Below are 14,033 nucleotides of genomic sequence, written 5' to 3'. Positions count from 1 at the left end.
TCTCAGGTTGACCAGTGACCTAGTAGTAGCATTCTTCCTACCACGCAGAAAACTGCTTGCTGATCTTTGCTCCACCAGTGATCTAACAGGGATTGAAAATGTTGTGGAGGCAGTGTAATTTGATCCTAGGAAGCAGCTACTGATCCAACGTCTTAAGTTGAGTCATTGACCAATACAGGCACAGAAGGATGGTGTCTTAAAAGTACACTTTTAAGTAAAGTACTAGTAAAGATGTATATAAAATAGGTGCATACTATTGTTTCAGAGTTGTCTCAAAATAAGCTACTTTTGTTATAACAGAGGAAGTTGCCCTCTTCTGGAGAAAGAACAGCAAAAGAAAAAATATGCTTGGTTAGACTCAGGTGGCCACTCAAGTGCCCACTGGAAAATACTATATATACACAGACTATTACTAAAAGTATGTTTTACATGCAAGTGGATTATTCTTAATTTATGAGTGGATTGTCAAACTGTAACGCACCAGGCAGATCAGAATCCACAAACTTTCCTACTTCAATTTTAAAAAAACAAGACTGTTAACAGGAGTGTAAGGAAACTTACCTCAGAGTACTTAAACACCCAAGTTTAAAAAATATTTTCTACGCCAGCTGCCCTCACTGACCAAGCATTCTTTTGTCATTTACGGTTGTTTGAGATTATGGCAGAAGATCAGCCGGTAGTTCCTCATTGAAGAAGAGCAGAATTCGATCAGTACTTCAGCAGTTAATCTAAAAATATGAAAAATATTGTAAGGTCCTTCATTTTTTTTTTTTTAAATACTTGCAAGTCTAAATATTAGTTTTGAAAGATTCTCGGGGTCAATAAAAAACAAATGTGACTTAAGAACCAACTTAATGCTTCCTCCAACCTGGCTCACATGCAGCAACACTCAGATATGCATAATCCATTTTGTTTACACAGTAGTTAATCAAAGCTTAATCATGAAGTTTTAATTAGTTTTAATAATCATGAAATTGAAGTTTAAAAATCCCATTATCTAAAACATTCATTTTTTCTTATGCACTAATCACCGAGGTGTAAACATTTGAGAATCGTGTGTTATAAAGCACACATCAGAATTGACCCCCATTTTAAAAACCAATAACTGAGATTTTGAGTTAGGTATTCCAGGATAGCTCTCCATGTGGACACACTGTTCAGGATTAAAACTGATTTATTCCAAATAATTACTCCATTCACAAAGCGGAATAATTATTCCAGAATAAGGGTCATTTTTCTTCCTGAACAGTGTCCACACAGGGAGCTTTTCCAAAATAGCTACATTATTAAATTGCTAGATCGCTTATTCTGCAATAGCTATGCCGATCAATTTCCCTGTGTAGAGGAGGTCTTCACCTTCAGTTAAACCCACTGAAGTCAGAAGTACTTTGACTGTAAATTTGAGAGAAGGGATTTTTTTTTATTATATGCTAGTACAGTGCACAGCACAAGTAACCAGAGACAATATGGATGCAGTGAGCATTAGACAGTGCTACATATGTGCCAGACACCACCTAGCTGAAGGACTAAACCTACCAGCTGAAGTAAATATGAAAAACAGGATTAGTGAGCACAGACCACGTAGGTACAAGGACAATGCATTGGAAGACATCCAGCCCAGTCTGCCCACGGCTTGGAAAAGTGAGGCTTTATACCCATGCTTAGAAAGTCCATCTTTCATATCTGCTTCTGGCTTTTAAATACATGCATTTAAATCTCCACTTCCCTCCACCTTCTAAAAGGGGAAGGCATTCAACCCTTCTTCCCATCCCCCACCTCTGTTTCTTAGCTGCTGGGGAAAGATCAGGGTACTCCACTATCCTCCTCCTATAGCCTTCATTTTATGGATCTTTTTTCTTTTAAAGTCTGTCTCTGCTGCTGTTCAGCTTTCCGAAGCAGCAGCTTGACTGTGTCATAATTCTTGACAGTGAATCACTAGGTCTTGATAATTTTACTCTATTGGTATTTAGCAAAGCAATGAGCAGCAGCAGAGATGCTGGAGCTGTCTAACCTCAGAAACATACGTTTCAATTTGCAATAAAGTAAATTCTCTCAAGTAGATAGGCTAGGGAAATATTTTTAAATGGATGCTTAGCTCTGCAGAAACTGATGGCTTCAGCACCTTCATTCACCAGGGAAAGTTTCCCACACATCATTAACTAGCAGTTTTTCCAAGCTCTGCACACATCTCCTTATAGCACTATATGAAAGTGAATGTATGTTTCTGAAAGCCAGCTCAAAAAGTTCCTTTCCACTTTAACCAAAATAATATGAAAAGGTTTGAAAAGCAGTCCACTCAACAATGATCCTTTACCAAGTAAGTATTTTATGGACATTTTTAAATGCCAGGTTACACAGGTTAAGAACTTTTTTTCTCCTTAAGAAGTGTTATCCATATAGAGGTATTATCACTATATAAGTAAGTTCATATTAAAGGACTTCTTTAAAGGCACATTTTTCTCCCAAAGTCATAATGGAATAAACAACAATACATTAGGTGACCATTTGAACCCAATTTTTCACCTTTTAAAGTTATAGGAGTTGCCATGCATTTGCTAAATGAAAGATGTTTACCTTCAGCACAATGTGGTTATTCCTGTTCATGGTAAACTGTTCACAGCTTAGTTTATATGTAATGTGCACAAAAGGAATATTTTTGTAAAATTTGGCAAAGTTACTGTAATTTTCCCCAAACAGAAAAAAGCCACTAGCTAAAAACACAATGAAAACCCAGTGAAAAATGTCACTGAATGTGAAATGAAACAAAAACCACTATGCAATGCACATTATAAGCATTCCTCAAATATAAAGTACACATTGTCTACAATTAAAAGCTTGCAATTCTATAAGAACACAATAATTAAATCCTCAGCCTACTAAATACAGGCTTACAGGTTCGTTGTTTCTATCTTCAAACCCAGACACAGTTTCACCAATTTATTCACTTTTCCAGCCCCAATCCATTATGAAATTTCAACTAGAACAATCCAAATATGTTAAACTATGCTTGATTAATACTGAATTGACTGTCCTCCCCCCATGATTTTTCTTCTAGAACTTTTGCTTTTGTAAAGCTAGATTTGCGGTAGAAGTCTGGATCTTTAATTCTGAATACTAGCAAAGAAAAAAGGAAACTTCAGATTATGTTCCCACAGCCATGTTTCAGTCTTTTCTTTACTGTTCTGGGATCAACCTCTGAAACGGTTAGGGGATCAGTCATATTACTACATAATGGAAAGGCTCCATAATTTTATGAATCCTTTTCAATTCTGTCCTTATGCAGTTCTTAGTCATTAATTAGCTCAAACCAGATTTCCATCAAGACAGTTACAGTAGTGTCATCTACCTGTAATATATCAAATCCTTACAAAAACTCTTGATTACTTTTGTAAATTTGGCTGTTTGTAAAATCCCTTTGTGTAAAATGTATGTTTTGATCAGTCTTCCTTCTCCATGTAAATTTCAACAGACATGGTAGATGGATGCAAACATACAGATAAAGACACTATCACCTGAGTTCATTGGGAATATGGACTATCATTCCTTTTTCAGTCAACCAACCAAGAGGGCGAGGATAGTTATGGAAGCAGTTTTGAAATTTCAGCATACTTTAAAGCTGAGTTAGGTGGCATTTCTTTCTCAAAAAAATAAGAAATGAAATGAAGAATCAGGAGTTTCAGATGACTGCATCTGAGAATCTGTCAACTTTTGCATTCCATTTTTGCTGTCTGAGCAAACGACAGTCCTCCTGGTCATAGTTCCCTCTGAATTCTTAAACAACCTCAGCAGCTTAAACAAAATTTTCTGCAGTATTCCTTTTCAGGTGTAAAATCAGTAATGTTAAAGAGAGAATGCATTTTCTCCTGTATGGATGAATACCTTTAGGAATGATCTAGCCAGTTCTCCTGTTCAGCCAGCCATCTTTGAACTATCCATGCTGATTCTTATAGGTTCTTCCTTTTCCTCTATTTTATCACTTGCAGCATCTAACGGTAATCATGCAAGTTTAAGCCTGCCTGGAAAAATATATCCAGGACAAAGCTTCAATCATCTCTTTATATTGCCAATTTTGTGCAACACTGAAAGTGATGTTAGTATAAACCAAGGCTACATTTTTCTCGTGTTCAAACCTTTACTTTTATGTTCTAATCACAATTTTATTTGTCATTTTTTAGGTGGCCAAGACAAAGAGAGGTTGCTCCTGAATGTAGCTGATAAAGAGTTGCTGAAGGCCTAGGAGAGGAACATCCATTACCAGGGTTATGTTCCAATGACGATTACAAAACTGGCCAAGACAACTTATCTCACTTTCCTACCAAGCATGTTGCATTGGATAAATCCATAAAAATTCAGACTGCAACACTAACGTTGGTTAATTAAATGCTAGTTACCTGTTTGCAATATTGATCAATAGCCTCCAAATTTACTTAAGTTACAATCATGAACCATCATCTGGCGCTTTTGACAAAGAAGTGTAAAAATTATTATTATGAGATATCTAGCTTTATAGAGAACCATACTATCATGTTCTCTGACCACATTCCCGGAGATTCTAGCAAATCAAGTCCATCAACTTACAACCCCAGCCACTGCCTTCTCTTTTTCAATCACCAATGACTGCACTCATTCCTCTTCGTTTGCAGGCTTCAAGATTATTATGAATAAGATTAAGTAATTAGAAATTATCTTGATGTTCTCCTCATCTTCCTTTCAAAGTTTTTTTTAGAATAGAGTGTTTCAGTGTTAAATTTTCAAGTATGTTAAATTCATGAATCATGTATGTCTACTTTCATAGCACCTGGGAGCCTCACACCAGAACCTCAATATACTAGGTGATGTACAAACACAGAAAACAGACAATCCTGCCCCAAAGAGCTTAAAACGTAAGACGAGAGAAACAGATGGACAGTCAGTGAAGTACAATGAGACAATACGCCCATATCTCACAAACCTCATCTGGCCTAACTGATAAATTTGCTAGTCTCTAAGGTGCCACAAGTCCTCCTTTTCTTTTTCCAGATACAGACTAACAAGGCTGTTATTCTGAAACCTGATATATTTATGTAGTCCACATGATATTCAGGCTCTTCAGAAACTAAGCTTTCATAAAAAAAAATAAATAATCTAGCCTTCATGATTGTGAAGAAAAAACTTTCCAAAGTGAACAGAGAATAAACCAAGGTTCTCAAAACGGACTACATGTACCACCACTGATGTGAGCTTGTTGCAAGTGCTATGCTAAAAGCTCTTAACAAAAGAAAATAAAAAAAACACCCTTTCCATTTCAACCGAACAGATGTCACACGCACTGCAACATGCCAGAAAATGCCTATGAAGCAAAATGCACTCTCTCCTGGCCACTTTAGGCCATAATGAACAACACTTGCAGCATGTTGTGCACTGTGGCAGCGCAGATGGGTGCTGTACTCTCAAGAGGCACACAGATGACAGGCTTTCTGCTAGGCCTAGCCTTCACTTTCCGTCAAGCTGCATAGTTCAAGATATTGAGGTGAACTCCCAAAGTTCCATACCACACCATCGGAAACAACCAATGGATGCAAGCCCAGTTCAGAGTGGCTGAAAAACGTCTGGTTGCAGGCAGCCCCGAGATCTAAGGGCTCCCACACACAGGAAGCTGCTGCAGAGCAGGAGCTCCCTCTGCACTCCCGCCCTACAGAGGCTGCAGCCTGCCTCTGCAGGGCTAGGAGACAGGGGGTATGCATGGGGAATTCCCTCTTATCTCCACAGTGAAGTTGGGGCAAGGGGTCGGGGAGTCACAGTGAATAAAAACTTCGCTACAGAACTAAGGAGACACACCTGGTTCTTCAAGCAGGAGAGGAGCTGGCTGGCTGCAATTTGAGTCTCTTCCCAGGAGGAGGAGCCCCTGTGTAGTTTGCCTAGCAGTTTAGACATCCAGGACAGGAGCTGATGGGCAGCGAGAGACCTCCTGAAGTGGAAGCTGCCTGATGCCTAAGTAAAGTCCCACACTTTCAGCAGAGTCCCCACTCCCCCAAAGGCCCATTGGCCCTTTTACACACACACCCCACCCTACCATTAATGGCACTTCCCCAGCCACCCCCCTATTCAAAATGTTTTGTATTTTTCTTTATTTCAATTTTCTAAAACAGGAAGCAAAGTGAACTTTGGTTCATGTTCAACAATAATCTAGATAAGGAGGAGGAACTTCAAATTTAAAAATTAGCCAAGTTAAAAAGTCAAGCTACAAATGCAGTTCCGCTACATACCAAGATATATCAAGATGTTATCTATGACATGTTTCTTGTAATTTGAATACTACAAAAGACAAATAATGATGTCTGCTTCGTTGTGTCTCTTTTTGCTGCATTGTCTAAAAACCTGAGATGTTTAAAAAAAGGACTTTATAATCAAACATTTTATAGTAAAATAAATGCCTAAATAAGCCTGAAGTCTGGAAATACATAGAATAAGCCTAAGACGACCCAAAGTAAATGTGCACTAAAAGGAGAAGTTTGCTTGTCATACCTTCAAACATTTTTTTTAAGAAGATGGTACATAAAGCAATAACTTTTGGGAACCACCAGAATAAGATGATGCAATATTGTCTTCTTGACTATGTGGACAACCTGAAACAACCACCCGTAAGTGTTAACTCCCTTGCTCCTCCATTGATCATACCAGGGTGTTGACCCCAAAGCCTACAAATCACGCTTTAAATGCCTGTATTATTTAATTCCCAAGCATTTTCACAGTCCAGATGGGGAAGGGAGAAATTGGGAGTTGAATCGAGGGGGGGAAGATAAAGATGAAGGGGAAAAAATCGCTGTGATCTTAAAGATGAAACATATTTCCCGCTAAGGGATGCCAAACATGACAAGATACTGAACAAATCAGTAAACTAAACCAAACAAATTCCACCCTTGATTTTTGTGCAAACATCCCACTGTCACTAGCAAGAGTGCCATTGCGGATTAGGAACCGATAGTACCCTGAAATTTTCACCTCATCCCACATATCAGAATTCAAATGGAATTACGTCCTCTTCAAAAAGGGTAAATGCAAATACTTCAGCATAACACACTAAAAACATGTTAGGGTGTGTTTTAGTGGGAAAAAAAGTGGGGTTTTCTCCAAATCTGGAATACTTTCTATATTGTGAGGATACGTTTTATATAAATCACCCAAAAATGCTAAAGTTTCAGTTAATCATATAAAATAGAAAGACTCATCCTGACATGACCAAGTATTATAGAATATTACAATATTAGAGAGATGAAAAACACCAAGTCACATTAAATATATCAGCTACAATATCATATCAGCTACACATTAGGGTGAAATAGCATGTATCATTCTGTACTTTGATCTTTATGACTTTTATCTATTTGTATATTATATTCCTTTTATGGTGAGTGAATACTTCACAACATCTGCTAGGGAAACAGCATTACAGTCCTTGCTTTTTGTAATCTTAATGGCATTTGCTTATCTTGGCAACAGAATTACAAGTATTCCACACCCACTAATGAAATAATACTTTTTAAATGAACTTTAGCGTGCATGAAAAGGTAAGAACATTTTAGAGTTGATTTTGTGTTTGAGAACTGAATAATAAGTTATGTTACTTACTGATCTTTTTAAAGCATTTTGAGATCTAAAGATGAAAAGCGCTATATAAGAGTGCATAGTATATTATAATTATTTCCTATTTGCAGCTTATGACACATCACCAGTAGATACCAGTGTAAAATTGAGTTAACAGGTCTCCAATTAAAGGCTTGTGTTCAATTATAGTTGTAGATCTAACAGTTTGGTCTACGTAAAACCTGATTTATTAAATTTGTGATGATCTGAGACAATCAGTGGTATAAAATCTAACGTGTGGGTTCGTAAGACGATTTTTACAGCTTAGTCAGAAATGACTGCCTTATCAAATAGATACTAACATTTCATTTCTCGCTCTGTCCCTAATCTGATGATTATTAAACTCACATGTTCCTTATCTAACTAGTTAACAGGAATACACTGGCTGTAAGGAAACAAGCCTCAGCAATTTTGCACAGCATCAAAAGAACTAGAAATATCCACACTGATTATTCTTTCATTATAAACTTAGTATCAATATATACACAAGACTAGATCTCTACTGAATGACCCCAAACACCAGATTACCCTGCCATGAGTTTTTCCTGCATAACCAGACAGCCTCAGAAAGTACTTAAGCCTTCTAGTATTATAACAAAACAAATATAAGCACAGAATACTTTGTGTTAGAATGATGGACTTGTCAGAAATAAAAATAGCATTCCCATAGTGACTCTTAAAACTTGCAATTAGAAGACAATTTGGCACTTATGTCAGTATAGGGAAGAAATTGTCTCACAACCACAAACAACCGATCATAGTTTTTTAAACCACATAGTAATAAAAGTATTATGTAATACCTGTTTGGAAATAATTTTTAACAAAAACAGACTAATGATGCCAAGTGTTTCTATATGTATTTTCTCCTCTTTACAATTTAGTCTACAGTCATTTGATTTTAAGAGGATAAATCCGTATTACATTTTCTTCACAAATCAAACAAAAACAGGTCTTAATCAACACTGCCACAATCTCTAGTGGCTATCAACAAAGGTACGTTACTGCTTACAATAATTACACTAAAAATTTAGAAAAATGTACAAGTCTTATCTCAAATACTTATTGTAGGGTTGTATATTCTATTTGTAAACTTAGTAAAAAACAAAACCAATACCAACAAATTTTATTTAAATGTAAGCACTAGGTTGCAATTTTACAATCATTTTAGAAAGAACACACTGATGAAACACTGCAATCTGTTCGTCTGTTAAAGACTAGTCCAAGCACCACTAAAAAAAAAAAAAATCAATCATTCTGTGAAAATATGCTCACTAATATATTAAAGACATAATTTTATTCACTTACTAGCTCAAATCCAGAGGAATTTTAACAGCATATCTCAGCAACTTAAAAACAAGATTATGTAATTTTATTTTATCGATAAAAATGAATTAAACCACCACATATACCAGAAAACAAAAGTGGAGGTTTCTTGCTTGCTGCTTTACACACACAACTAAACACTGCCAGATTCTCTCCCTCAGCTGCTGCCAGTGCTCATGTGCAGAAATATAAAGAAACTTCCTGCTAGCAAAGATCACATCTCATTCCTAACAGCCACTAGTTAATAAATAAAAAGCCTTTTGTATCTTGTGTAGGAGCTAATTATGTTGGTCTTACTTGCCCTACAATAATGAAAAACAGCACTCCTTAAAACAAGCACCTGTACTTACCACCCCCCATCAGATAATACAGAGCTAATAAATGTAATGGCATTATAAAAATAAGCAAAATTGAGTAACTAATATATTAACAGGAAGAAAATATCAGTACAGCTATGCAATTCAAGAGATTCACATTCTGTAAACAAGACTATTTAACAATTATTGTTACTGCTACAGACTGATTCCTGTTCAGAAGTCCAGCTATTTCACATAGCTTTCCCCCCGCCCAAAAAAGGCAAATAATGTAAGTACATAATGCACCTATAATTATAAATATTATCCCATTATAGAGATTTGTCTCTATTTCTCCCCCTCTCAGACAGCTGAACAAAAACACATGTGAACTCAATGCTTCACAAAATGTGGTGCTTGGTCCACTTATGATAGGCAGCCTGCCTCTATTATGGTGATGACCATATGAAACAAAAAGGTGGTCCTTCAGTCCCAGAAAGTTTTGAACACGCATGCATGCACTGCTCATACAGAATTCCATTCCACAGCTATGTCTATTTGAGCTGCTGCAAAGTAACGAACAACTGCCAATGAGCCATGTTGGTTCAGTGTTTCTTAATGCAACTTCAACCACAAACAAATTTACAAACACCACTGAAACTGAAAGGGTAACAAATACACAGGATGACACAATCAAACTAAAAGTGACCTGGAAAGATTAGACCAGTGATGGTCTCAGACAATGACAGACTGGATACTCATGAAATGTAAAGTCCTACACCCAAGCAAGAAAAAAAAAGCAGACACAGTATAGGTGGTGGGGCAGAAGGAGAAACAAACCAGCTGCCACTCCAATCACAATAGGTTTAGCTTTATTTTGTCTCCTAATATTATCCAAGTATTTTATTATGTAAACAAACACATATGCAGCAAAGTTTTAATTAAAACACTGCAGGGAAAGGTGGAATGGAAAGGGAATCTGTATGAGCAGAGAAGCTTGCAGGATAGAATGATCACTGTTAAAATCTTTACAATTGCTGTTTGCAAGTAATTAACCTGACCAACACAGTCTTATATTTAATAGAATTAAATAGGGCCCTGACTAGGCCACCTGCCCATGTATAGTTTTCAGAAGCAGGGCCATAAACTTTACTGTAGTGACAAGAATTTAAATGTGATGCAATAATTATAGTTTAAATTCAATTTTTCTCCCTTCCAAAACATATATTGTACTTAAGACAAATATCCAGAATACCCAAATAAGATATTAGAACACTTTATGCATACACAGGTGAGGGATCATAAATTAAGAAGAGAATAGCTATTAACTGCCATATCACAATAACACTCCTTATTTGGCTACAGCCAGAAGGCAGACCTAGATACAACTACAACATATTGTACATTTCTAACATTACACTGCTCCAACCACATACTGAAAATAAAAGATGTACTCATTGTACCCAGTTTCTAATGCATTTATCTCTTTATGAAACTGACATACAGTATTGTAGAAACTATATTCTAACTACAGTCCAAAGAAAATATATAATAGAAGTTGCACTGAAAAATAAATCTGTGATTTGATCTGTATGTATTCTCAGAGCATTGTGAAAGTCTGGTCAACTCAGATTCAATTACCAACAACAGACCAAGAATATATTCCAGAAATCAAAACTAATCCCTAATTCTACCAAGGAATACACTATACCATTCTTTTTAAAGAAAATGTGTTGAAATGTGCAGAAAGACACGTTCAGTGAGAAACAGGCACAAAGAGGGGTTGCAAAAGGTTAGCTAGCTTCTCACAAAGTGAAATAATACTTAGATTCTAGGTTGGAATCCAACTTCAGCATGAAAAATTAAAAAACAGATTATTCAGCAGATCACTATTGGAACGGCATACAAAAAAAACCAACCCCCACCATATCCCTTCACATTCCTCAAAAAAAAAAAAAAAAAAAAGGCATGTGAGTAGAGGGGAATATCAACTGTTCAGAAGGCTTGCATAAGCATTAAATAAAAAAAGTTTCTAAAGAACAGCATCCATCCCTAGAGTAGCCAGCAAAAACATAACTGGCTCTAGAACGGTACACCCATTCTTTCAAAGTTAACATCACTTTCCTTCCTCACAATCTAAACATTTAGCAGCCTTGCAAAAAATAATTTCTCTCACCCTCCAATAGTGAGTTACTAATTATTTCTTTTAGCCAGGTGTTTGGCCAGCAGCAAGGTTATTTGGTGTTATGTGTAGAATTCAAGCAGTTTGTCATTCCATACAGATCTCTCTTCTTCACATCCACAACTTCTTTTTCAGAAAAAGGATTACCAGACTCACGCTCCTTTCACACCTCCAATTTTGAAAAATTCTATCCACCCACAGTGTGGGAGTTTGCGCTGCCCTTTCAATGAGCCTCAGGAGGAGGCTTGTGACCCAAAGGTAGCACATCTTCAAAAGGTTGTGTATTCAAAGAGGATGAACACCCAAAGGAACTAAAAAGAAAAGGAGTACTTGTGGCACCTTAGAGACTAACAAATTTATTTGAGCATAAGCGTTCGTGAGCTACAGCTCACTTCATGAAAGCTTATGCTCAAATAAATTGGTTAGTCTCTAAGGTGCCGCAAGTACTCCTTTTCTTTTTGTGAATACAGACTAATACAGCTGCTACTCTGAAACCTGTCAAAGGAACTAAGGATCATCAAGCCTTCCCACCTTCTGTTCCAAGTGCAAGGCATACTTCTTCCACTTTGTTTTCTATAACAAACACAAACTCCACTCATTCACTTGTCCAGGATATGTAAAACTTTATTTCATGAGACTATAGTATATGTTACTTCTATTCTTGCAATCGTGTCAAGAGTGGAGGAACAGATTTTCTGTCTGTTCTAATGAATTTTCATTATTTTTTCCTAGACTGCCTTAAAAGGGGGTGTGAAGCTTAGATTTTCAGGGAAGTCATTTACTTAAAACAGATATTATGAAAGAATACAAATCACTTTTTGCCTGACTAGTACAGCTTGCACTCATGTCAAAGACATGAAGAATCCCCATTTAAATGTCAAATATCTGTTTTTGGCAGGATGGATAGCTTCTTATCTTTTCAGTACTTCCACTGTGAAATGTAGGGTTTTTTTACATTTCTGTTTCTATCATTGTTGCACAGCCCAGAGTATTGAGGGGACAAAAATACTTATGTAAATGACATTTTTAAGTCAGGATGAATCCTAGATTTTTTTCATTTAACAATGACTATTACAGTGTAAAACTAGAGAGTGGTTTACACTGTATATTTTCTGCTGAAATGGTTGTCACAGAATTCACTAAAATCTGCTGCAGAATTCTCCAATAACTTAAGGTTCTTTAATAAGCCATATTTCAAATATCCGTCTTCTCCTATTTCTGATGTACAGTGAATAGTGTAAGATCCTGAAAAACAGAACATATCAGTTGCACCATTTGTGCTTATAAGCAGGCAAGCCAGCACAAGTTATCTCAGTGCTCCTGGGCATCACGCCACTGACCTTCCTCTCAGAACTATGCATTTCCAAAAGGTACACATCACAATTTTCAGCATTATTCTAAATAAAACTTGTTTAAGCAGATTAGGGATTCAATATCACCAAAACATCTTAACGGAAGTCTTCAGATGCCTTTAAAAAAATCCAAGACTTTGGCTAATGCCTTTTGTTTTGGAAAGACTTGCCAAGATTGGTGGGTACAAAATCCAGAGGGCTTCAGACCCTGCGTTTTAGTTTATTTTAAAATTATCTCCCCTGCCAGACACCAGAAAACTATTCAGGCCATGCTCCATTTATTGATATTCCTATAAAAGACTAAGCAAACTTTCCAGAGATGGGTAAGGAAGATACTTTCATACGCCAGAGCTTTGCTACTTCTCTTTTTCAAAATATTAATGAAGGGAGAAGTAAATCTTCCTGCTTGATATCAGAAAGGGACTTGGCCTAACAAGAAACAATGCATCCTTAAATTAGGGTGTCTGAGGATTTGTTAAATATACTTATTGAAATCCACCAAAATCTTAGTAAAGATACAAGCAGGTGGACCAGAATGTCTAATCTGTCATTCACAGTCAGCATGAGAATCTTGGTATTATCAAAAAGAAAAGGAGGACTTGTGGCACCTTAGAGACTAACCAATTTATTAGAGCATAAGCTTTTTTTTTTAAATTGGTTAGTCTCTAAGGTGCCACAAGTCCTCCTTTTCTTTTTGCGAATACAGACTAACACGGCTGTTACTCTGAAACCTGGTATTATCAAAAATATTGATGTGCAACCAAAAGTAAGAACAGTAATTACTGGGTATCTAAAGACAACCAGACTAGAAAATATTAAGTAGCTAAATAGACAAGAATTCCCCATATTCCAAATGACAAAAAGCTATTTGCTTTCTTTCTGAGTATTGGCACATATGCCTACCTTTCATGGAAAATTTGCTGTAGGGGTCTGCTATGCTTGCTGGAGGATTCTCTGCTCCTTGAAGTCTTTAAACTACGATTTGAGGACTTCAATAGCACAGATATCGGTGTGAGGTTTTTTTTGTAGGAGTGGTGGGTGAAATTCTGTGGCCTGCATTGTGCCAGGAGGTCAGACTAGATGATCATAATGGTCCTTTCTGACCTAAATATCTATGAATCCTCACCTTCCTACCTTTCCTACAGAGGTGCTACTGCACCTTAATTGCTCTAAAAATCATCCTGTTTAAAGTTTACCAGTGTTTGGATGCCCTTCATTTTTTTGTCATATGTTCCATCCTTGAGTACTTCTCAGAAATAT

The 14,033-nt window shown here is 36.6% G+C and overlaps 1 protein-coding gene across 3 annotated transcripts in view; it reads right to left on the bottom strand.

The window, feature by feature from the left end:
• The window catches only part of FAM13B (family with sequence similarity 13 member B), a 78,481-nt gene that overhangs the window by 62,721 nt on the left and 1,727 nt on the right, over positions 1-14,033 (bottom strand). For 2 of the 3 annotated variants that reach the window (XM_073355472.1, XM_073355470.1), the window contains exon 2: positions 562-728. The gene's annotated coding sequence lies outside the window, so the exon portion shown is untranslated. Of the gene's footprint in view, positions 1-561; positions 729-2,574; positions 2,648-14,033 lie in introns of those variants that run through there. The other variant, XM_073355471.1, reaches the window with a different exon arrangement.

Source organism: Lepidochelys kempii, chromosome 8, assembly GCF_965140265.1.
Source record: "Lepidochelys kempii isolate rLepKem1 chromosome 8, rLepKem1.hap2, whole genome shotgun sequence".
Taxonomy (NCBI): Eukaryota; Metazoa; Chordata; order Testudines; family Cheloniidae; genus Lepidochelys; species Lepidochelys kempii.
This window is presented reverse-complemented; position numbering and strand designations above follow the sequence as displayed.